Source organism: Tursiops truncatus, chromosome 5, assembly GCF_011762595.2.
Source record: "Tursiops truncatus isolate mTurTru1 chromosome 5, mTurTru1.mat.Y, whole genome shotgun sequence".
Taxonomy (NCBI): domain Eukaryota; kingdom Metazoa; phylum Chordata; class Mammalia; order Artiodactyla; family Delphinidae; genus Tursiops; species Tursiops truncatus.
The window spans coordinates 115,223,590-115,250,228 of record NC_047038.1 but is presented as its reverse complement, the minus strand read 5'-3'; the positions used below and the strand labels follow the sequence as shown (position 1 = coordinate 115,250,228).

General features: G+C 36.7%; 1 protein-coding gene across 9 annotated transcripts in view; it reads right to left on the bottom strand.

The window, feature by feature from the left end:
- The window catches only part of INPP4B (inositol polyphosphate-4-phosphatase type II B), a 717,274-nt gene that overhangs the window by 366,521 nt on the left and 324,114 nt on the right, over positions 1-26,639 (bottom strand). For all 9 annotated transcript variants that reach the window (XM_073805532.1, XM_073805533.1, XM_033857340.2 and 6 more), the window contains one exon: positions 16,422-16,487. The gene's annotated coding sequence lies outside the window, so the exon portion shown is untranslated. The remainder of the gene's footprint in view (positions 1-16,421; positions 16,488-26,639) is intronic.

The following is a 26,639-nucleotide window of genomic DNA, read 5'->3' as shown; positions in this document are numbered from 1 at the left end:
AAGAAGCTCAGAAAACACCAAGCAGAGTAGTGCGCACACACACACACACACACACACACACACACACACACCCCAATAATCAAATAAGCAAATCAAACAAAAATTAAAAAAAAAAGAAACTTCTACATATATTCAACCTACTGAAAACCAAAGATAAGAGACAATTTTTGAGGTAAAAAAAGTTTGACCGCAAAAAAGGCAAAGTACGCGTAGAGTACCAAAAGAAGAAAATATCCTGGACTTCTTGTTAGAAACTATGTAAGTGGCATCTTAAAAAATCTGAAAGAATAAAAACTGTCAGCCCAAAATTCTACACAAAGTAAAAATAACTTGTAAAAAATTAGGAGAGGTAAAGACTTTTAGCCAGACAAATAATTGACAAATTCATTAGAAGCAGACCTGCACAGCAAGCAATATTAAAGGAAGTTCTTCAAGCACAACATTACAGAAAGATACTTGGATCTACAAAAGAAATGAAGAGCACTACAAATGGTATGAAGAAAAATATATGTTAATTTCATCTTTTCTTACTTTGAGTGACTATACCAGATAATTGCCCAAAGCAGGGCTTGGCATAATTTTCCTGTTAAGGAAAGATAGTAAATATCTTAGGCCTTTTGGGCCATACAGTCTCTGTTACAACCACTCAGTGCTGCTGCCACAATGTGAAAGCAACCATTGACAATACATAAACGAATAGGCATGCCCATGTTACAATAACATTTTATGTAAAACTAATTGTTATTTAGGATTTGGCCTGCAGGCTAGTATTTGCCAAGCACTGGTCTAGAGCACAATTAGCAGCAATGTATTGTATGCTTATAGCATGTGTAAAAATATAACATATAACATCAATAGCAAAAATGAAGAGAGGAATGAATAGGGAGTTATTGTTTTTACACTAAAATTATAGTATACAATTATATCACTAAAATATATGAAAGTAGAGTGTGATTAATTAAAATGTATATGGTACTTCCTAGGGCGACCATTCATATTTTTTAAAAAATAAGTATAAATAATAAGCCAATAGTGGAGGTAAAATGGAATAACAAAAAACACACAATAATCCAAAGGCGGGAGGGAAAGACCAAAAATGATGGAATAAATAGACAAAAACTAGCCAAATATTTGTTTTTAATCCAACCACATCAATAATTACATTAAATGTAAACAGTCTACATACACAGACACACACACACGCACAGCAATTAAAAAGAGAGATTATCAGCTTGGACAAAAAAGCAAGGACTAACTCTATGTTTCATAGTTATATTTAAATATAATGACATATATAGGTTAAAGTAAAAGGATCAAAAAATTTAAACCATGCAGACACTAATCAAAAGAAAATTGAAGTGGCTATATTAATATCAAGTAAAATAGATTTCACATGAAGGAATAATATAATGACAAATGGTTAATTCACCAAAAAGACATAACAATCCTAAAGGTACATGCACCTAACACCAGAGCTTCGTAATACGTGAAACAAAAACTTAAAAAACTAAAAGGAGAAATAGACAAATCCACGATGATATGCTTGGAGACATCAACATCCCTCTCCCAGTAATGGCTAGAACAAGTAAACAGAAATCAGTGAGGATACAGAAGACAACGACAGTACCAGCAACTTGACCTAACTGACATTTATAACACAACGAATTCAACAACAACAGAATATACATATTTTTTTCAAAGTATACATGCAATATTCACTAAGATCATATCCTAGGTCCTAAAACAAACCTTAACAAATTTAAGAGAATTGCAATAAAAACAAGTGTGTGCATATATAAAACACACTAATACTCTTTAGAATCAGAATGAAATCACTACACTACATATCAAACTATGCTTTCAGGGAAATTTATAGTATTAAGTACTTATAATAGAAAAATAAAGGTCTCAAATCAATGATCTAAGCTGTCACCTTATAACTAGAAAAGGAGCAAATTAAACCTAAAACAAGCAGAAATACTGTGTGCAATAAAGATAACTGATAAAGATTTACTTTCCAGAATATCTTAAGAATGATAGCAAAACAACCCAACAGAAAAAACTAGCAAAATATGTAGACAGGTAATTCAAAATTATTAAACACAAATTGTCAAGAAACTTATTAAGAGATTCTGAACTTCACTAGTTATCATGGAAATGCAAATTAAAGCCAAATGAGATATCATTATACGACCATCAATAAGCAAAAATTTTAAAGTCTCAAAACCTCAAATATTGATGAGGATTTCGAGCAATATAAACTTTTATGTACTGCTGGTGTTCCAGTCACAATGGAAAATAATTTGGTAATATCTAGTAAAGTTGAAAAGCAATTCTACTTCCAACCATACATTCTAGAAAAATTCTTGCAAATGCATACCAGAAGACAGTTAAAAGAATGTTTATAATGAATCAACTTCTAATAATAAAATACTGAAACAGGCTAAATGTCCATCAATAAGAAAGTAGATAAATATAATGTGATCTATTCATTCTGCATAGACTGGATTTTCATTTCACACACCAACATTGATTAACTTCACAAAGTATAGAGAAAAAGGGGGAGAAAGAGTGAAGAGGAGACTAAGACGGGGGTGGGGGTGGGGGAAGAAAGAGGATGGCACTTACAGAAAATTTTAAAACATGTAAAATAATATTCCAGTTCTGTATTGCATAGGGGTACACACACATGAGGTACAATCACAGAGAAATGCATGATAAACACTAAAATCAGAATAGTTATGATATTTGGGAGGAAGGGTGTAGGAGATGTGATCAGGAAGGGGAACACAGGTGTTTTCAACTGTATTGGGAAAGTTTGATTTATTAAACTGGGTAACAGGTACAAAACATCTACTATATTTTTCTTTATGACTTTGGTAGGAATGAATTTAACAAACTAAATTATGTTAACGTGTTGAGAGGAAATGGGAGGAACTGAGAAGCTTTGAGAAGACAGGTGGAGTTTTGTGCTGGCCTTTATGAGCACTGGATGAGGAACAAGTGGGGCAGTTGTATGGGTCCATCTGGGCCTGGAGACACAGGTTTGTGGAGGCCTCAGTCTGACTAGCTGTGTGGCTTTCTTCAGCGGGGCTCGGCAGCCTGGTGGAGAAGGACAGCTTGGTTGACATAGTGTTAGGGTTTTGTCTGTGGACGCAGTGAGAGAAGGGTGAAGCTGAGAATGCAATACTACTAAGGCGACTGAAAAGTTTCTACGCTAGATTGGGAAGTCATTAATGGGGAAAGATGTGACAGATTGGGGGCTGAGAGAAGAATTCAGTCCTAAGGGATAACTTAGGGTATTGTCATGGGATAAATGACAGGCCAAATCCTAAATAACAATTAGTTTTGCGTAAAATATTATCGTAACATGGGCATGCCTATTCGTTTATGAATTGTCAATGGTTGCTTTCACATTGTAGCAGCAGCACTGAGTGGTTGTAACTTAGGGTATTGTCATGGGATAAACGAGTGGATGAAATAGAGTGGTGTTGATGGTCACTAGAGCATAAAAAGACAAAGAAACTGTACCAGCAAGGATGCTAGATGGGTTATTCCCATGGGAATTGCGATTGCCCAGAGGGATTGCAGGCGGAACCTGGGGACCAAGGGAAGACTATGTGTCTGGTAGAAAAGTCTAAAGAGAACAGGAGTTTGGTCAATGAGCATGATAAATAGGGACAGAGGTGTGGCATAGCCAGTCATAACAGCTTAGGAGGCCTCTTGTGGCACCAGGAAAACAGTAACCCTGCCTCCAGGCTCTGTATATGTGGCCGATCTACATTACAGTAGGCAGCAGGGTAGCAGAAAACTCCAGCAAAGCAGGTTTCCATTGAGACAAACAGACAAAGAAAACAATTTCTCAGGAGGTAGAAGGCAGATGAGACTATTTTTCACAGAAACAGAAGACCCCAAGGACCTTATGTAATTATTTCAGAAGTGAGAGGATCAGAGGAAGATTGAGTCATAGCCAACTAAGCCCATGGCAAAATGGGGACGAAATAATGGCCAGGATACATGACAGGAGGCACCTGTGGTTTAGGACGTATCCCAGGATGACACAGGTGTGAGGCATCATACAATGGGCCATTCTTGGGTTCTGAGTGGACCTCTGGTTAAAGATGCTTCCTGGCCGGTTCAGCTGAGGTCCAGGCAGGGAGTACTGGAGGCTTGATGACACTGTATACCTATGACTTTCACTTAAGTTTCCAAACATTGCTCTGATATGAAGTGTTGAATGAATTATTATTTCCTAGCCATTTCAAGAAGAAACATAAAGTCTCCATTATGTTGATGGTATAGCCTTTCAGTAGCTAAGCTACTCAACTGCTCACTTCATGTCAGTGTTTCAAAACTTCTGGAGCCAGGACTTCATTCTGATAAACCAGATATAATTCACAATGCCAAATCACTTTAAAACCTTCTAAACGTCTGGAATTTGCAACATGGCGTGTGGATGGGCTGATCTTCTAAGGGTCGGCCGCATGCTGTATGATGCTAAGAAGAGGTGAAATCAGGAATGTGATCCTGATGGGATTTACCCCTGCCTTCTCAGCTCCTTTCCTCTCATGGGAAATGTCAAGTACTTCGAAGACTACCATCACTGCAGGAAAATTATATTCACAGTTTTTCAACCAGGCCTCTATTCTCAGTAACATGGATTTATTCTTACGCTGTATCATTCAAAAGTAATAGCAGAATTAAAAATAAGATCTCAGGAAAAAATGTTTCCTTGGAAAAAAATGGCATAAATTGGCAAATATTTTACCTAAAAAATTCAGGCACGTATTTAAGGTCAAAGTCCCTCCTGGCTTCTCATGAGGGCCCTGACCAGACAGAGGATATGAACCAGCCATGGATGAACGTTCAGGGGCAATGATTCTGTCCAGGAAAACCAATTGTGTCAGGAGACAATTGAATGCTCCAGGCCAACAGTATGGTTTTACTACTAATATTAAATTTGGTGAGGACACGCTTCGTCACAAGTAGAATAAAGATGAGAGTTGTCAGAGCTCCACTTTGATCAGAAGTCCAGCTTTGGGGGCTCAGTCAGCTACGTCCTCCTCAATTGTACCACGAGGAAGCAGCACGGATATGTTTTCATAATTCTATTTATAACATCCTGTCTGATTGAAACATACTCCTCTCTGGTTCTTTTACTTGATCCTGATGCAAATATACTTTCAGTGGTCAAGTCAGCATGAAACATAATCAAGACCAAAAATTAAAAATAATTGAAATTTTAAAATAGACCCAAATGACTGAACACTTCCAACTCTCCGGATCCATCATTCTGGTTACTTAACAAAGGGGTAATATTTTCTTCATTTGTTTCTTTAAATTGCAGAGCTGTCTTTCAGAGATCGCAATCCCGGTCAAGAAATAATCCCAAATTACAATGAGTATTAAATGGTCACTGAAACTAGCAAAATCTTGATGTTCAGAAGGACAGAACACAAAGCAGCAATACAGAGAACTCAGTTCCGCAAGCTTAGTCCAAAGGACTACGTCTCTGGCTCATTCTCAATCAGAGGTCAGTCTGTCGCTCATTTGTTTCAAATTAGTATAAGAACAACGTGGGTCTCCACTGTTTATAAAGTCAGAAAGGGAGGCTCTGTCAATCCCTGTGACAAGGCCCCCTTAACTTAATCCCGAGAACTCAGCACACCTCAGCCCTACAGCAGATCTGCACCAGCATTTAAAGTTTCCAACAACGATCAGATGTCCTAAGGGGGAACAGTTGGACCAGCTTTGGGAATACAGCTGGTCAGCCATCTGACTTGTTAGACTGTGTTCCGTGTCAGTTATAAAAATGACAGCAACCTGAAGAATTACAAAGTAGAGATGTGAAAACATGTTTGATTTAATCTCAGTCATCTCTTCACGAGAGGTGTGTTACCTATGTCTACCTATCATCACTCTTTAAACACTGAGATAAAAAGGTTCTAACAGAATATAGAATTGAAGAGACTTAAGGAAACTAGGGGTCATTTCATTCAAGAGATGAGCACACTGAGACCCAGAGATGGGACAGAAAATCTCCATGGGCTAGGTGGCCACACTGGGATCAGCGAGAAGGTCTTTTGTTCTAAGGTGGGCTTTTACCCTTTTGTTCACAGTGTGACACTCCTGGTTGCTTCTCCCATATCATCCAAAGGATAGGAACTTTCATTGAATGTTCCAGAACAGACTGTAATTTCATGGAAATTTTTTTTCTATAAATACTTCATGTGACTCATTGCATTTTTGCTTACTTAACGAAAACTTGTAAAGCTGGTCTCGAGCTCCAAATACACTGTTTTGTTTTTTTAATTGCTATCACACAGCAGAGGTTTAAAAAATTGTACGGGCTTCCCTGGTGGCGCAGTGGTTGAGAATCTGCCTGCCAATGCAGGGGACACGGGTTCGAGCCCTGGTCTGGGAAGACCCCACATGACACGGAGCAACTGGGCTCGTGAGCCACAACTACCGAGCCTGCGCGTCTGGAGCCTGTGCTCCACAACAAGAGAGGCCGCGATAGTGAGAGGCCCGCGCACCGCGATGAAGGGTGGCCCCCGCTCGCTGCAACTAGAGAAAGCCCTCGCACAGAAACGAAGACCCAACACAGAAAAAATAAATAAATTAATAATTTTAAAAATGGTACAAGAGGGTTTTATGGCAATTCACTAGATGCTTGGGTATTTTTAAATGGCCTTCTCTTCATCTGAAAACTAACTAAAGGACAGGACTCTACACTTCAGATGACAGGGCTTTTTTCCTGATACTTTTATTCAGCAGCTGCATATTCTAAATGTCATGGCTCCTAGCAGCCCATCTCAAGCCTATCTCAAGAAGCAGAGATGCACAGAGAGAATCTTAATTTGGATGGAGGCTGATTCTTTTCTCACCTGTACTAAAGAGGACTCCGAGGAAACGCTGCTGCGGCAAGGGCGTTTCCTCTTACAAAATGATGCCATAACATTTTCCACCAGCTTTCTTGAGGTATAATTGACAAATGTAATTGTGTCTATTTAAAGGGTGCAAAGTGATGCTTTGATAGAGTGATGCAATAACGTTTAAGGAACACCCTAACTAGGCAACAAAGTGATCTCAAATATTTTAATGAGTGTGAGGCCCTCTCCCTGTGTCAGGGGACAACAAATTAATGAGTTGTGCAAAGTATGTATAATGAAAAAAATGACATGAGAGGAAGGTATACACATGATATATCACGTGCTCTGACCACGGTATATAAGCATCCCTCTACACGTGCTGATATTCATACTCAGGATCTTGTCTTGAACAGCAAACCAAAGTCACCACCCCTGACACCATGAGCCGTTACAGGCACTATTACGGAGGCCTAGGCTTCAGCTATGTTGGCTTTGGTGGCCTGGGCTTTGGTAATGGCAGCGTCTGCAGACTGGGCTATGGATGTGACTTCAGAGGCTACGGGTATGGCTCTGGTTATGGAAGTTTCGAATATGTCTGCCATGGCCACCTATCCACCAGAAAATGGATTTTCTAGCTTCTGCTGAAATCCTACCACAGGAGCCCAACAGCTGAAATTATAGGGAGCTTTCCAAATTGTGATCTCAAAAACTGGACAACAAAGATCATGCTGGAGTTATTACACAAAAATATCTAGCTTCTCAGAATTTTGGACAATTTTTCAGTAGACTCCTGTATCTCCATCACAACCCTAGAATCCTCTAATTTTGCTTTTGTAACTGATTGGGATTGTCCATTCACCTTCCAATAAAACATTAAATTTGAAACAAACAAGAAAGTTTCAAAATCCTTATGAACACTGTCACACATGTACACCGAAGGCCAGTTAAATACCACCTGCTCAAGCAAAACTAAAACTGAAGTGTCAGCTTTATCCACAGGCCATTTCTAATACAGACATCAGAAGTTATTCACTCACAGAACCGACTGAATTCCTTATGAGGATACATTTCAGGTTCAAATTAGTATTGACTGAATTAGCTATAGTTTCTGATGATTAATTGCTCGTTTTCTTTTGAAATCTGAAATTTCAAAGTAAGACAGATGATGAATTTAATTAAAATTTTATCTTCTGTTTTTATTATGACAGGCAAGAATAAATGTGTATTCATGATGATTGTAATTTCACTTTAACTCTCCAGAGACATTCATAGAGTGCCTGAGGTTATCTACAAAGAATATAATATGACATAACTAAGTTTTCTCATTCTTACTGCAGATGATGAGTCTGAATTCTTTCACTGCAAGCAGTTTCTTTACACACAAATGTGTACCCAGTCACACATTCTACCTAAAATATTTACTCAATAAAACTGCACCACAACAAGAGCAAACACAGGTACTCAAAAATGTAAAAAAAAAGGAAAAGAAAAAGAAAGAACATTTAATTGCTAAACTTGAATTGGGAAGAATATCTACGAAAAGAACAAGGCTGAGTAGTGAAGTTCCAAGCCATTGTTCCACCTGCAAATTCATTTAGAGTTTCTCTGGTGCCTCTCATGCAACTAAAAAAAATCATGGATTAATTTAATGAATTCCTCTATAACATGGGCTAATCTTCTGTGATCAGCTGGAGTAAATGAAGGATTATTACTGAGGCAGTATGGTATTTAAGCTCAGATTTTATGTGAAAAGTATGTCATTAATTTATGCCTGAATACTGAATAAAACTTTTTCCTTCCCCATCTTTTCAATCTCAGGATGAAGCTCTCCAACTCTTAGGATTGTTTTTGATCCCACATGTAAGGAAAAGTAAGGAAAGGAAATACCATAATCATTAGTTCATGTGACATGTATTTATTGAGCATATACTATACAGAATGTAATGTTGTAAATAGAAAAATTTCCTTTTATATTCTGTCTTTGCCAAAGTACTAATTTTCAATCCTTAAATAGCATAACCAACATAACATCCACCTCTGCATGCTTCTCTCCCTCTTTCTCCACCCCTCTACTCCCCACACCCCTCTATCTCCCACCCCATAACATTTTAGCACTTAATACTCACTGGCTCTTTTCCCTTTAGTGAACTACTCTGGGAATTTCTTCACCAGTTGTTTTTCCTTTGTCTGGCAAGTTAGTAAGTCTGTCTTTGTTTGACTATTTCTTGCTGTTGTGTTCTGGAATCTTTTATAATTTAACTCTATTTTAGTCTAGCATGCATATCTGAATCCCTATTACAGTAATTTAGCATGAATGACATTGTAGCAAAGTGGTGAAGAGAGCTATTATAGACCCAGACTACCTAGGCTCTGCCACTTTGAGACCTTGGGCAATTAACTCAACCGTATTATTCCTTAGTTACCTCATCATAAGCTGGTAAAATGGTAATACCTGTCTAACAAATTGTGGAGAGAAGTAAATAAATTAACATATGCAAAACTTTTAGGTATTCCATTTCTAGCAGAAATGGACCAAAGCAACTGAATACTATATGTCCCGCTGATCAGAAGTAGATACAAAAAGCAAGATACCTGAGCATTTTGATAAATAAACAAAAGCAGGAAAATTGTAAGAAGGAGCTAAAACTTGAAGAATTAAGTCACATGAGGGTGAAGTTTTCATTTCCCCTCTGTTTTCTTATAGTTTTGACCTGAAGGCAGTCCTTATTTTTTTGACATGGGCCATAAAACCGTGACAGGTTTAAAAGAATTTAAATCATATAAGCATGTTTTCAGAACATAACAGCATTAAACTAGAATTTAATTACAGAAAAAAATCTGAAAATACAAATATTTGGGAAATAGGCAACACATTCCTATATAACCACTGGGCCAAAGAGGACATCACGAAAGTAATTAGAAAATAATTTGAATTATGAAAGTAAAAGATAATATCAAAATTTGTCAAATGCAACAACTAAAGTAGTGCTTACAGAAATTTAGTAAGTGGGCTTCCCTGGTGGTGCAGTGGTTGAGAGTCCACCTGCCGATGCAGGGCACATGGGTTCGTGCCCCGGTCCGGGAAGATCCCACATGCCGCGGAGCGGCTGGGCCCGTGAGCCATGGCTGCTGAGCCTGCGCGTCCGGAGCCTGTGCTCCGCAATGGGAGAGGCCACAACAGTGAGAGGCCCGCATACCGCAAAAAAAAAAAAAAAAAAAAAAAAAAAAAGAAGAAATTTAGTAAGCTACTATTAGGAAAGTCTCAAATCTATGATTTAAGCTGCCATCTTAGAAAACTAGAAAGAGTGCATTAAACTCAAAGCAAGCAGAAGGAAGAGAATAATATAAGTAAAAGCAAAATCAATGGGATTGAAAATTAAAACGACTGAGAAAATCAATAAATCCAAAAGCTGTTTCTTCACAAAGATAAATAAAATTGATACACTTCTAGCCAGACTGACCAAGAAAAAAGAGAGAAGCTATAAATTACCAATAAACTACATTTCAATTTTTTAAAAAGGTGTAACTTAGATAAAATTGAACACTTTCTTGAACAAAAACTACCAAATCTCACTCAAGCAGAAATGTATAACCTGAATAGCTCTGTAACTATTACAAACTTGAACTCATATTTAAAAACTACAAATAAAACTCCAGGCTAGATGACTTTCCTGATGAGTGGTACTAAAAATTTGAAGAACAAATAACAAAAATCTACACAAACTCTTTGAGAAAACCAAAAGTGGGGAATAATTTCCAACTCATTTAATGAGGCCAGCATTAACCTAATGCAAAATCAAAGACACCATAAGGAAAAAAAAAAAAAAGACCAATATCTCTCATGAACTTAGACTCACAAAAAAATTATCAACAAAACCTTAGCTATAGCAAATCTAATTCAAAAGTTCACAAGAGGGGTTTATTCTAGAATAAACCGTATACAGAGGGGTTTATCTAGGAATGAAAAACTGGTTCAACATTCAAAAATCTCTCAATGTAATTCACTATATCAACAGAATAAAAAACAAAACCTATGATCATCTCAAAGATGCAGAAAAAGTAACTGACAAAATTCAATGTACAGAAAATAAAAACTCTCATCCAGAAAACTAAAAACAAACAAACAAACAAAACTCTCAATTTAGGAGTAGAATGGAAGTACTTTAGCTTGATAATGGCCATCTACAAAAATGCCACAGTTATCATCATAACTGGATAATAAAAGACTCAGTACTTTGCTGCTAAGGTCAGGGATAAGGTAAGAATTTCCACTCTCATCTTTCCTCTTTAGTATCATACTGGAGGTCATGACCAATGCAACAAGTCAAGAAAAACATACAAGACATACAGATTGGAAAGGAACAACTAATGTCTCTTTGCAGACAACATGATTATCTATGTCGAAAATAACCAAAAATACCTACCAGAAAAGCTAGAAATAATCAGTTCATCAAAGTTGCACAATATAAGGGCAATATACAAAAATCAGTTGTCTATAAATTGCCAATGAAAAAATAAAGTTTTTTAAAGTACCATTTATTATAGTACCAAAAAACATAAAAACATTTAGAAATAAATCAAACAAAATATGTACAGAATCTGTATGCTATAAATCTATAAAACATTGATAAAAGAAAATAAGATAAAAATCAAATGAAGATATATACAATGTTCATGGATCGAAAGGCTCATTATTGTTAAGATATCAATATTTTCTAAACTGATCTATATATCATTAGGAAAATACAAATTAAAACTGTAATGAGCTAATATTATGTGCCTACTAGAATGGTATAATTAAACATTTTTAAAATTGTCAATATCAATCTCTGACAAGGATGTGGACCAACTGGAATTCTTGTACATTGCTGGTGGGAAGGCAAAATAGTACAACCACTCTGGAAAAAAGTCTGGCAGTTTCTTCTAAAGTTAAACATAACCTGGGTCATACCATATGACCCAGCAATCTTGCTCCTGACTATTTACTTAAGAGAAATAAAACATGATCACAGAAAAACATGTTTTTTTTAAACTAAAAACTCAAACTCAAAATAAATGGATAATCACACCAAAGCAAATCCATACAATGGAATATTACTCAGCAATAAAAAGGAATAAATCACTGATACCCACAAAACTCGGTGAATCTTAAGCACATTATTGTAAGTGAAGGAAGCCACACTCAGAATGCTCCATTCTGTATGATTCAATTTATATGGCATTCTGGAAAAGGCAAATTATAGAAACAGAAAACAGATCAGTGGTTTCTAATGGTTAGAAGTGAGCAGGAGAGGCTGACCATAAAGGTGTAGAAAAGAGAAGATTATAGGTGATGTAACTGTTCTGTATCTTGATTGTGGAGTGAGTATATGACTGCTTACATTTGTCAAAAATTCTAGAACTGTACACCAGAAAGTATGAATTTTACTGTGTGCAAATTTTAAAACAGTGAAACAAAAGAAGATATTAGAAAATATAGAATGTGGTCAATAAATATTACTAGCATTATCAATTTTAATAATATTTACTATTAACATGGCTAGACAAGTGGAAGATGGCCTTAGAGAGGTACAATTGGAACGGTTTGATAATAACCATTCAATCAGGAGGAATGCAGAGACATAAATGGAAGCAAAAAGAAATCCATTCCAAAGGAGTAGGAAGAATAAACTGGGAAACAAATATTGACTTATAGGAGCCAAGAGTCCAAATTATCAAGACTTAAGTGATAACCTTAAGTTTGATATGAATGGGCCTCAATAAATAGGGGCACCCTTGAGTTTGGGGTGGGGGATAAGGAAGCAGTAGAAAGGGCCTCTGTGCAGGGGCAACTCTCAGTATCACATGTGTATCCAAGTCATAAATCAAGGAAGGATACCCAAAGTAAGGTAAGGACACAGGGAAATAGATGCAGGCAGGTGTCCTGGGAATCAGGGCACCTAGACCACTGGGTGCAGAGCCAGGCTCCTGACTGCAAAGTACACAGCAGCCAAAAATAAGCATAGATTCAGAAAGCCAACCAGACTCAGAAAACTGATGTCACTGCAGCCTGGTGCTCAATGGCAAAAATTCATACCACCAGTAACCCAGACACCAGTGTACAAGCAAGCAGCAAACATTGCCAGTGGTCTACTTCTTTGAAGAGATTTTTGGTAAAAGGTAACAAAATGGAGCAGAGGATGGAAGTAAAGAGCCATTAACATACTATGTGGTTGGGATCTCATTGGATCTGTGTTCAGGGTCACTTTCTAGACAGGGAACAAGGAACAGTGCTTGAACACAAAACAAAACAAAACAAAAATCAAAGGAGGTAAGAGAATTATCTCAGCAGATACCTGTGACTGCTTCATGGGGGAGGTGGTATTTGGTCAGACTTTAAGAGATATGTACATCAAAAAGATGGGTATAGATAAAAGGAAGGGGGGAAGAAGGGAGGGAGAATGAAAGAAAACAAGGAAGAAAATATTGAAAGTGGAGGCAGTGCAAGCAAAGACCTAAAGCCACAAATGTACAATATGCATAAATAACAGGAAATTAGCTAGTCTGATGGGAGTAGAGTGCATGGGGCAGCAGCAGGAAGTGGGTACACTATCATTGAATGAAATCATTCACAGGGAGGCATAACCACTTCTGCTTCAGATGTGAGACATGGGGTTTGTAAACCAGAAGATAGGACAATCTGGGTTACCTACTTCCTGCCCTGTTAGTTCACAGCCTCACTCAAATTAAACAAATATGAATTGAGCAACTCTCATGCCTAACCAGCATGCAAAGTACTGTAATTCAGAAATAATATATGTCACTAATACCTTTAAGTGGGATTTACAATCTGGACAACAGAATCCAAAATACCCACCAGAAAGAAAAATAGCTTAAGTAAAAGGATTAATGAATCTGCCTTCCAATCTTTGCCTCCAAGGCACAGAATCAACAAGCACTTTCTGAATGTATGGTATTGGTATTCTCTGCTAGACATTATATATATTCTCAAATTTAGCTTTGTTTCCTTTTGACTTTTTCTCTTCTTTCCTTTCTTTCTAGAACTGAATATATCTAGTCAGTGTATAAGTCAAGAGACAAATAAGAAAGAAACCACATTGCAAAACAGGATTTTAAAATTTCACTTTAAAGATGGGTAGATGGAGATTGAGAACAGTTGGAAAAATTGTCCAGGGTCAAACAGGGAACAAGTTAGGGAGCTGGGATTTAACTTCAGCTTCAAAACTTTAAAACTATTGTTTGTGCACTGAGAAAAATCTAGTCCCTGAAAATTACAATTTATAGAAATTAAAAGACTTGTCATTTGGTGGAGAAAATTCCTCCTGAAAGAGGAAACAGTAAAGTTCCATTTCATGCCACAAAATACGTTCCCTAGGCACCAACTCATTTTAAGATAGGTGATTATTCAATCTGGCTGTAATATAGCCATTTCTATTTTCCTCCCTACTTTATGTTTTCATGTTGATCATTTTGCTTTCTTTTCCTTTTTTTGAAGCCATTTTCAATTAAGATTTCTAATTAGCTTCCAAATTTGAGACACATCTCTAGTACAAAGCAAATGGCAGTAGTAGTAATTCAGGGACAGCTGTCTCTTGTCTTTCTGGGGACGAAACAAGGCTTTTTTTCTTTCTAAGTTATGAAGTACTAGGGAATTTTTAATGATTTTTTTCTTATTTTTAATAATAATTAACTGAATTGAAAGATACTGCATTGATCTATAAAAGTCAATGTCCTTTCCAACACAGATGCTGAGAACCTCTCTTCTGGGATAACCTTAGTTTAACTCTCACGCTCTGAGTCCTTGAAACTTTTATTGCTGCAAATACAAAATCTCCACATTTTATATGAAATCAAATCATTTCTTTAGGTGCTAAAGTAGGCACTACCCCAAGTCATCTTCCTCACTTTCAGACTTTTAAAACTTAGGTGAATTTTACAAATCAAGAAGAATAAGCATGAGATTCAGAGCAGCTAAGAGGCAGACAGTATTCTTTGTGGTTTTGCTTTGTTTGATTTAAGAAAACAAACATTACTAACACTAACACTGAAAATTACTTAGTAAGCTCTTACTCCAGTGTTCCTTGCTGGTACTTAAGGCAGTATTTTCACATGCAAAGTATAATCAGGACTTAAAGCAGTTAACCATATAATTCAGGTCAAGAAAAATCTTCTGCCTTAAAAAGCTAAACCACTGAAGCAAACATTTATGAATTTTTTCTTCTGGCTTGAATTATCCAGATTCTAGAAAATTATCAAACATAATTTAATGTGCATAGCCATAAAGTAGGTCAAGTGACCTAAATGCAGGCCAGCCTCAGGAGTATAAGGAACCCCTTAAAATACATATTTCTAAGAGAGAAAATTCTGAAACATTTTCTAATGTAAACCTGGAAATACTGGTTAAATATTAAGTTCAGTAACGGGACACACACACACATAAAACACATACACATATGTTTGTACTACAGAACTTCCCAGAAACTATAACATGTTAATGTGTATTTAAAGCTCCTGAGAGTGGTACAGTATTCAGAAATTTTCAAACCTTCTTGACCCCAAACCATTTTATACAGAACATATTATGGAACTAGTATTTGGACACATTGAGAACCTCTTTGCACAGTCATAAGCCCTTTACACCATACTTTGGCAGGAGATGTAGAAGGGTAGGGTTGGGTGGCAGATTTGAAAGCTTCTATATTCAGGGGACCAGCAGAGAACACCAAATGACATAGCATGGAAATGCCAAGGGCATAAAGTGGCCAAGCAGAGCTGGTCTGAAGACACTTTACCTGAGCCATGAAGGCCCTATGGGACCGGGCCGGTTACCATATTCATGTTCATCCCATTTTCAACCCAGCTTCATCTTATACTTGTCTCCACCTCTGTGACTTTGCTACAGCCACTTTATCCTTTTTTACAGTTATGTTCTTTATTCACTGCTGTTCCATCTGCCTGGGACTCTCTTCCTTACACTTCAGCTCTTAGTTGAAACATCATCTTCCAAAGAAACACCTCTGTCTAGTCCATCTACAGTAGATTCTTCCCTTATTTCCCAATATTTTCTCCTACAGAACTCTGCAATTTCTCTTCATAGCATTTATCAATTTTTATTCACATATTGATATTGCTTATTTACTTCATATCACTTTCACTGAACTGTAAGCACCATGAGGGTGGGAATGGACCATGCCTGTTTTGTCCAAGTCTATAAAATCACCAAATACCTTATAGATGAGTGTCTGCCATATAGCAGGCCTTTAATGAATATGTGTTGATTTAATAATAAATAATAATAATTAGTTAATTCCTTTACATGTCTACCTAGGCCTGGCCTAACTGAAACCTTCAGAATTGATTTCATGTATACATAGAAATCAGTTCCTCTTTAGGATACGGTCAGCCATCTGCGATATGCAGTCTCACACGTATTCTAAGACACCAAACTGGCTTTTCTGTAAAATCTTTTTAATAACAGGGCCTAGAAGTTTGAATTAATCATCAGTCTAAATGAATATTACGGGTTAATTATTGAGAACCACTCTGTACCTGCTTTCTTGTGGTATTCCTCAAACAGTTCTGCTCTTTGATTACTGCCTTGCTGACTTCAGAGCTCTGTAAAGAACAAAAAGACAAAACGTGAAGATTTGGTGTTTCACTGGGAACTCCTCTTTTTTAAAACGCTGCTTTTTTAAAACACTGCTCGCTAAAATATTTAATTTGCTCGTAATGCCCATTATTCCAAACTTGAGGACTTATGTCATGATCACGAGATCCACGGAATATAGCTATTTCTTGTTTGTATTCCAAACCGATCTGCTTCGTTCAGCTCACAGAGGTCCACAAGAAGGAACTCTAGCTGACCATTATTTATTTGCTACATGAGCCAGGCACTATTCTAAGTTAACTGATTAACTCATTTATTCCTCATAACCCCTGGGCAGGCAAGGGTTAGCTCAGCAGGCATAAGTTCCTCAAATGCTACACATTCCAAAGAAAGGCCCTCCTTCAGAATTGGCCTTAGGCCAATTCCTGGAAGATAACCTCTGAGCTCTTCCAACAGTCTGACTGATGAGAGAGTTTGCGTGTATGCTAGAGGCTTCTGCTGTTCCAAGTGGATCAGATACACTTATGGTGAACACCTGTTTTTGCTTGGGGGAGGGGAGGCTGACGTCTGAATAGCTGAGGTCGGTCATCTGGTGCTGCAGGCTTCTGTGACTGACACCTAATCAAACTCTAGGGACGAGAGCTCAGTTGAGCTTCTCTGGTTGACCGCACTCCACACATGTTGTCACATACTGTTGCTGAGAGAATTAAGAGCACCCCCATGTGACTCCACTGGGAAGGGACATCTGGAAGTTGGCAGCTGGACTTTGCCTCATGTGTCCTTTCCCTTTGCTGATTCTAATCTGTATCCTTTCACTGTAAGGATCCATGACTGTGAGTATAACAGCTTTTCTGAATCTTGGGAACCCTTCTAGCAAACCGTTGAGACTCAGGGTGGCCTTTGTGACCCCCAACAGAACCACCCTATGAGGTAGGTACTATTATTACCCATATTTATAGACAGAGGAATTGGCAAAGAAAGGTGAGGCAACTCAGAATTCCACAGCTAGTTTGTGTCACTATTTAATTTGAACCCAGTGATCTGGTTTGGGCATTTTACAACTGTGACATGTGGCTTATCAAAATATTTATTATGTATCATTCAACAGATGTATCCAAAAGTGCCACCTGGTCCTTTTTCCTATTTTATTATCAGGAATGATCATTTTCAAATTGTAAATATACTATCCATTACCAAGATTTCATTTTCTCTGTCAAAAAGAGAGCAATAACTTTTATTGAGTTCCACTTGTTCTTTAACTGCTGTACTTAATTCAAAACTTTCTTCCAGTCATGTCAGCAATACAGATGTGATGTAAGATTTTCTCACTCACATTCTCATATATTTCTTCCCAATCTACATGGTTTTTAATACAGGAGGATGAAAACTACAGAGTCAGCTTTAAATCAAACACCAGGTTTTATTTAATTTGGAGAAAACAAACACCTTATCACAATTTTTCTGAAGATCTATAATTTTTGATTCTGATAGATCCAGAGTTGCCTTTAAGTGTTGGAAAAAATAGTTTCATAATAGGAGAAAGCATGAGACTAATCAGTTGCTACTAAAGAAAATGTAAGCCATCCACTGATTTCTAAACACAACAGATAAAAATAATATGCCAGTTATGTAAAAAAGTCATAAGTTTGCTATACTAAGCTTTTTTCAGGTAGACTCTGCAAAAAACACTATGGTCTAGTTCATCATTAGGTGTCTGAAGTAACTTTCTTCATTAGGCTTATTCTAACGCTTGAACAAAACTGTAATTCATTATCTTATCTTTTTTAATCCACCCCAAACTAAGTATTGGACTCTGTTGTACTCATAGTGGATTACAGTGTCTTGTTCCTATCACCAAAACAGACTGCACATCTCTTGATATTTTGAGGTGTCATCACATCTGCAAAAGTAATGAGTCTATCTTGCAATGTGGATGTCCAGAGGTCAATGTAGTCTCAGAGCGTCCAAACAAGCCCTTAAAATAACTTCCAAAAATACAAGTAAAGCATGTAGAGGAAGGTCAACCCATGACACAGTGACGATGAAATACATGGAATGTAAACTGGATAACTGTGCAAGTCTAAAGAACAAAATTTTATGATGCAGAAGGATCAATGGTGTTATGTGAGCCTGGATCTTTCATACTTGTATTGTCCCCATTGTGTTATTATTTGTCAGCTCCCATGATGTAGCAAGAACCAATATTAACCCAAACCCACCAAAGTTTTGGTAGCCTTAAATAAATATCCCACAGAGTAAATGCAAACAAAAGCCTTATTTAACACTTATCATCACCTTCACAATAAATGATCAAATAAAATATTTGCCTTAATTAGGACACAAAAGTTTTCTTTAGAAAATAGAAAATTCAATCTCAGACAACTTCTAGATGTTCAACTAAATTGAACATTATTGATTAGGAATAAAATATACAATATTTAAAAAATGGAATAGACTCTATTGGGCTCCACCTTATGCTTCTTTGTTTCCTATATCCATTCTCTTGTGGCTTTAAATGGGGCTCTCATAACTCACATTTTCCCTCTACCCAGGAGTCCTGGTGTGATGGGGACATAGCCAAAGTCAGAGCTGGACCTTTGCCTTTTCCATGCTGCCACATGAAAGAAAGCTGGGCTTGAGAGCCCCCATCCATGGGAGGTTTCGGGATATTATGCCAAAGGCAGGAGCTAAGTGGGGTGGAGTTTAGAAAAGACCAGGAAGAGATAATAACATGTATGTCAGGAAATTGTACAAGGAAGTCTTCATCGGTTCTGAAAAACTCAAATATTTGTCCCCTGAAAGAGCCAGCAGATTTAATCTGCTGATAACAGCAGATATAATCTGTTTCGCAGATTATATATACATATATATATACATACATACATATGTATGTATATATGTATATATATGTATATATATGTATATATGTATATATATATGTATATATATACATATATACATATATATACATATATACATATATACATATATATATACATATATACATATATATATAATTACCAGAATCTATTATAATATCTGTCTCTAAAATAGATGTAAAAATTTAATCCTATCTCCAAAAGCTGTTTTTTTAAATCTTACTTTTATTCTTCAATTTCCATCCCTTATTGTAAAAACAAAATAGAATTTAGCTGACAATGAGATTATTCTCAAGTGTTGAAGATCTTCACATCAACTAAAAAAGTACAAAAATTTTTCTGTAACAATTAATAAAGTGGTTCAAGAAAAGTTTCAGGATGCAAGATAAATTTGTAACAATAACTTTTCTATATAATAGCAATAAACAAAAAGTAAATTTTTTAAAATAAATAAATGCAGCTCCCAATAGCATCAATAATCCTGACTCACTACAGCAGTAACAACAAAATCAATAAAGTACTTATGAATAACTCTGTAAAGAAAATTATAAAAAGCTATAAAGGAAAATAAGGACTATAACACATGCATGAGTGGGAAAATATTTACAACATAAACTTTGCTTCTTCCCAAATTAATGTATACTTTTAGCATAATTCCAATCAAAATTCTAGTAGGGATAATTTTAGATTCTGTTAAAACTTTCTAAAGTTAACGTGAAGAAAGAGTCATGGGACTTCCCTGGTGGTGCAGTGGTTAAGAATCCACCTGCCAACGCAGGGGACACAGGTTCGAGCCCTGGTCCAGGAAGATCCCACATGCCGCGGAGCAACTAAGACTGTGTGCCACAACTACTGAGCCTGCGCTCTAGAGCCCGTGAGCCACAACTTCTGAGCCCGCATGCCACAACTACTGAAGTCCATGCACCCAGAGCCCATGTTCCGCAAGAAGAGAAGCCACCGCAATGAGAAGCCCATGCACTGCAACAGAGTAGCCCCCACTCACTGTAACTAGAGAAAGCCCGCACACAGCAACAAAGACCCAACACAGACAAAAATAAATAAATTTATAAAAACAAAAGAGTATAGAACATAAAGAAAATTCTGAATATAAATATTAATGAGATTCTTTGTTCTACCTAATGATGAAATATATTGTTGTGACACAACATTTAACATAGAGCAGAACTGGCATAGAAACTGACATACAGAATAGTGGGAAAATATAGGTACCCCAGAAACATCCTATTTTATGCATTCATTCAACATATATATAATGCCTGTCATATGCCAAGCACTATGCTAGTTATTAAAGGGAAAACACAACTCCTGCCCGCGGAAAGATTGATGGGAAAAAAATAGCTATTTTCATTATGATAGAAATGGAGACAAATGGGCACAGGACTTTATGAATTCATATAGAAAGGGAATCTAAATTCAGTGTATGACAAAATGAGCACCACCAATTAATGAGAAAGAAACTGTTCAATAAATAATGTTGAGATAATTGCCTATCTTTTTAGAATAAAATCTAATATATCCCATTAGACACAGATATAAATTGCAGCTATATTATGGAATTAAATACAAATGAAATGCAACATAAATGAATAAAAGTGGAATTGATTATTTATATGCCTCTTTAGAGAGGTCAAGTCTACTTCTGAAGTATATAAGTGCTAAAAGAAATTAGAAAGAAAATGCCAGGTAGATTGGGCTATGTAAAACAATTTCCCTAAGTTTAAAAAAAGTTAAAAAGCAAAGCAGATGTGAAATTATTTACAACAAATGCAATACACCAAAATCTGTTTTATATAAATACTAAATACCAAAATACCAAAGGGTACTTCAAAATGAAGAAACAACTCATTAACGAACACATGGAGAAAATGTTCAACCTCATTAGTACTCAAGGAAATAACCATTAAAACAATGACCGATAACATTTCATCTAACAAACTGGCAAAGAAGAGAAAATGTTCATCCTTGATGCCATTTTGAAATTGCTTTGAATGCCACTTTCCTATAACCCCTAAGAACTCTAAAAGTATTCCTACCTTGTCGCAGAAAATCTAGGAAACATTCTTACCATATATAATTCATACAAGATGCTCATTTCAGACACACTCCATTTTAACACCTACTGAACCATAATACCCTTTAGGTAAGACCATCAAATATTCATCAGGGTATTACAGGTACCATGCCCAGTACAAAGGAGTCATGTAATAAACGTTCTGAATGTTGAATAGATGACCTAACAGGCTTGTTTTTTCATCATTAAAATAAATAAAAGTGTGGCTGGTGTCTCAAAAATACGTTTTCATATGCTTTGACCTAGTGATTCTAATTCTGAGTTTTTATCTAGGGAAGTAAACCCAAATAGAGAAAAAAAAGAAGTGTATACATAAAGAATTACCACAAGAGGAAACATCTAGAAGTAGCCTAAATATTAAAATATAGAGGAATCTTTGAAAATACTGTGTTATATTAATTTAGTGCAATATTATGTCACTATTAAAAAGAAGAATTTAGAATCCAGGTTTACAAAAGCTTATGCCAAAATATTAAAAGTAAAAAGCAGGTTTTAAAGTTGTATATCTCTTATATAACAGGTGTAGTATAGCAGGTATGACTCAGCATAAAATCCCACCTTCATTAACTGTAGCTCCAGGAACAACTTACTTAGCCTCTTCAAGTCTCAGTTTCCTCACTTATAAAATGGAAGAGTAGTAACAGTATTGCCTATTTAAAAGGCTGTTCTTTTTAATTAAAATCAAATTAGATAATTCAAATAGTGTTAAGAGCACCTATTACATAACACATATTCAGTAATCACAGACATAGCTTTTATTTGAACTATTAAAGAAAAATAAAGCATATGCACACCAGAAAGTCCAGATGCTAATATTTCAATGCATTGGCAGCAATTATCATGTGGTAGATTTGGCTGTTCACTACCTTTGGAACACCTCTCCTACATTTGGGAAATTTCCACATTCCATGTTTACACATCACAACGACGGATGCCCAAAATCCACTTCTCAGTCTTCCTTACATGTTAAGAGCCTAAATTACCCATGAATGGATAGATACATGGTGAGAACACTAGAGTGAAAGCCTGTGACCAAGGCTTTTCTGATAACATACCCTTGTACAGGCTTCAGTCAATTTATTTATTTATTTATTTTTAATTGAAGTATAGTTAATTTACAATGTTGTGTTAGTTTCTGGTGTACAGCAGAGTTATTCAAATATATACTATATATATATTTTCATATTGTTTTACATTACAGTTTATTACAAGATATTGAATATAGTTTCCTGAGCTATAACAGTAGGTCCTTTTTTATCTACTTTATATATAGCAGTGTGTATCTGTTAATCCAAAACCCCCAGTCCATCCCTCCCCCACTCCCCCTCCCCCTTGGCAACCACAAGTCTGTTCTCTATGCCTGTGAGTCTGTTTCTGTTTTGTAAATAAGTTCGTTTGTATCATATTTTAGATTCCACACATAAGTGATATCATATGATATTTGTCTTTCTCTGTCTGGCTTACTTCACTTAGTATGATGATCTCTATATCCATCCATGCTGGTGTAAATGGCCTTAATTCATTCTTTTTTTATGGCTGAGTAATATTCCATTGTATATATGTACCACGTCTTCTTTACCCATTTGTCTGTTGATGGATACTTAGGTTGCTTCCATGTCTTGGCTACTGTACATAGTGCTGCAATGAGGAACATGGAGCTCATGTATCTTTTCGAATTAGAGTTATCAACTATACTTTGGGCACACGAAAGGCTTCAGTTTAGAAGCACATGCCTCACTGAATCCATCTGGGAGCTGACATCTCTGCCAGCCTTCAGAGGCAGTAGGGGCAGAGGATCTACCATCAGGCTCACGTGAGGGCAGTGGAGCCTGTGCCAGGGGCAGGAATCAGGGGTTTGTCCTGGAGCAGTCAGTGCTCATGTGTATTCGATTGGGCTTAGAGCTCCTGAGTGGGCAGCCTCTAAGCCCAAGCCAATGCTCTTTAAGACTACAATGGGTCCTGTGCACTTGTGCCTTCATCTGCCTTTTCCTCCATCACACACACACACACACACACCCCTTTATATATGTACATGTATATATAATCATAGTTTATGACTATGTTGGTATAAAGATAGATACAGTATCATATAATAAAAATTCTTCCAACCTAAAAATTCTTCTTTTTCCTTCAGATTTTAAAAGAAATTAAGTCATGTTCACGGGTCCATAAAAGCATTGTAGGTCACTGGCACTGTGCCTACTGGGTCCCTGATAGAAAAGTCAGCCTTACCTAATGTTTTCAGATTAACTCCTTTCCTCCTAAACTAGCTAGCGTCTATTCTGTGTTTGCAGCTATGAAACCGGATTATACAGATGACAAAACTACAGTGAAATTTTACTTTTTTTCAACTTTGTAGGAATCCTCAAATTTTTTGAAAAAGCATGTATTACTTATTAAAGGGAAGATGATGGGTTAAGAAAAAGAAAATCTGACCAATTAACATATCATCTACCATTGGCAGTTAACAGCCTTAAATGACAAATTTTATATGCGTAATCTCAGAATCTCAAGCTAGAAAGGGACTGCAAAGATCACTGTGGAGAAAATGTCATGTACTCCTATCACCCATCTGTCATCTGAATCACCTCTACCCCACCCACCCTGACCAAGTTATCCCAATCAGTGATACTGAGCTTAGTAGTTCCCTGTCTCAGGAAGAAAATCAGACATTCTATCTCTTGATATCTTTGACTATTAGAAAGTTCTTCTTTAATACTGAGTCAAAATATATTTATTCCAGAAGCTTTCTTTTTTTTCCCTGAATGCATCTTCAACATCTGAGAATTCCTTATGGTCCCACCTTAGATATGCAATATCGATGCCTTGGAATCATTGCATAGCAACCCAACTCAAAAGACTTTTATATCTACTGCACACACTTGATACTTTGATTCTGTATCAGTCTATCATTCCCCAGGGTAACCTATTGCTACAAAGCAGAAAGGTGAATTGCTAGATCAGACAGACTGTCTCTTTTTCTTTCTCTTCAGATCACAAACTCATCATTTCTTTGACTCCCATCAGAGGAAAACAAAGTTGTACTAGGCCATTGTTTTAAAAGAAATTTGGAACCCAATACAAAATTCATATGTTAGTGTTTTGGAAAGGAAAACCTTTCTACTTTGTTTTTCTTGAAGCAGCTAGCTGAAATGAAATAGTGAAAACTGTACAAAACTAGGAATCTGGCAAAATAGATTCTAAGTCCCAGTTCTGCTAGTAAGTACTATGTACTTTAAAAAATCCAGGTTCCTCCATCCCTTGAGGGATAATTTAGATCCTTAACATTTGATGACTGGATTTCTAATAAAGAATTAGATCCCTAAGTCATTATCTGATTAAGTAAATTTAAAATAAAACTATTGAGCAATGTCATTGCATTCGTATTTAAGATTTCCTTTTAACCAATGAACAGAAGTATTAAACATGACTGAAATCAAAAGTACACCATCATGGGCTTCCGTGGTGGCGCAGTGGTTGAGAGTCCGCCTGCCGATGCAGGGGACACGGGTTCGTGCCCCGGTCCGGGAAGATCCCACATGCCGCAGAGCAGCTAGGCCCGTGAGCCATGGCCGCTGAGCCTGCGCGATCGGAGCCTGTGCTCCGCAACGGGAGAGGCCACAACAGTGAGAGGCCTGTGTACCGCAAAAAAAAAAAGTACACCATCATTAGTTATCCATCTGATCACCATCAGGTATGCTTTTTTTGTGTTCTTTGACACCATCAACAGATGATTGGATTAAGAAGATGTGATATATATTACCATATTATTCAGCCGTAACTAATGGAATGTTACTCAGCCTTAAAAAAATAATGAAATACTGCCATTCTGTAGGAACGTGGATGGATCTAGAGAATATTGTGCTTAGTGAAATAAGTCAGACAGAGAATGACAAATACTATACGATATCACTTACATATGGAATCTAAAAAATAATACAAATGAATGTATATACAAAACAGAAACAGACTCATAGATATAGAAAACAAACTTGTGGTTACCAAAGGGGAGAGGGAACGGGGTGGGTGGGGAGGGATAAATTAGGGGTATGGAATTAACAGATACAAACTACTACATATAAAATAGATAAGCAACAAGGATACACTGTATAGCAAAGGGAATCATATCTGTTATCTTGTAATAACCTAAAATGGAATATAATTTGCAAAGATACTGAATCATTATGCTATACACCTGAAACTAACACAATATTATAAATCAACTAGATGTCAATTAAAAAAAAGTTACTGACTCATTGATCCAATTTTTGACTGAGGGGGACAGTTAAGGAGTTCTGTTTTATAAAGTCCTTCAGGAACCCAGGCTAAGGGAGACCTCACCATCTTTCAAGCAAGTGGCTTAGTCACCCTGACTATGGAATTCCAGCAGGGAGACTAGGGAGAGAGAGAATGGGGATCACATGAGGTCTGGACTGTCACATAATACGCCTGAGGGCAAGGTGGCCTGAGCAGCCTTAATTCTACACCTTGCAAGGGAACCAGGATCTCTGACGGACAGCTGGCCATCTCCATCACAGTCGAGTGTAATGAAAGATTTTGTGAGCCTCAGTTAGTCCAAGGCAGTTTGCATACATTTGTCTATACCAATGCCAGCCCCTAAATAATGAAGTATTGAGAGATAAGATGAATGATTCGGTATTAAGGGCTTTGGTAAAATTGGCATCACAAATAGATGAAGGTGAGGCTAATCAGAATATGGTCATTATAAGCTGCAAGCACTTCTGAAAGGATAGACAACAGGGTTCCAGGAGAAATGTAGTTCTGGATGAGAAGTGTCAGAAATATCTTCGAGGCGAAAGTCATATCAGAAAAGAGAATTTTTAGGATTGTTATTTTCATAGTCATATAATAGATGTATTAAATGGTATAATGAAATAAAAATGCACCTCAGGCTGCTATTCAGAACATTTTATGATTAGCCCCTTTCCAGTCTTCTTCTTTACTAGTTCTCTACATGAGTTTTTGTCTCAGCCATTTCCACAGTGGCTTTTGTTCTGTGGTCTCTGCAAATTTCCTGTCTGAAGACAGCTTTCAGCAGGTTGCTACCCACTGGGATTTCACAACCCAAAAAAGCCTGCTCCTATGTATGCTATATACATACCAGGAAAAATGTTACCCCTCCCTTGGAATTCCCATATTATTTATGTAATGGTGGCTTATTATGTGGT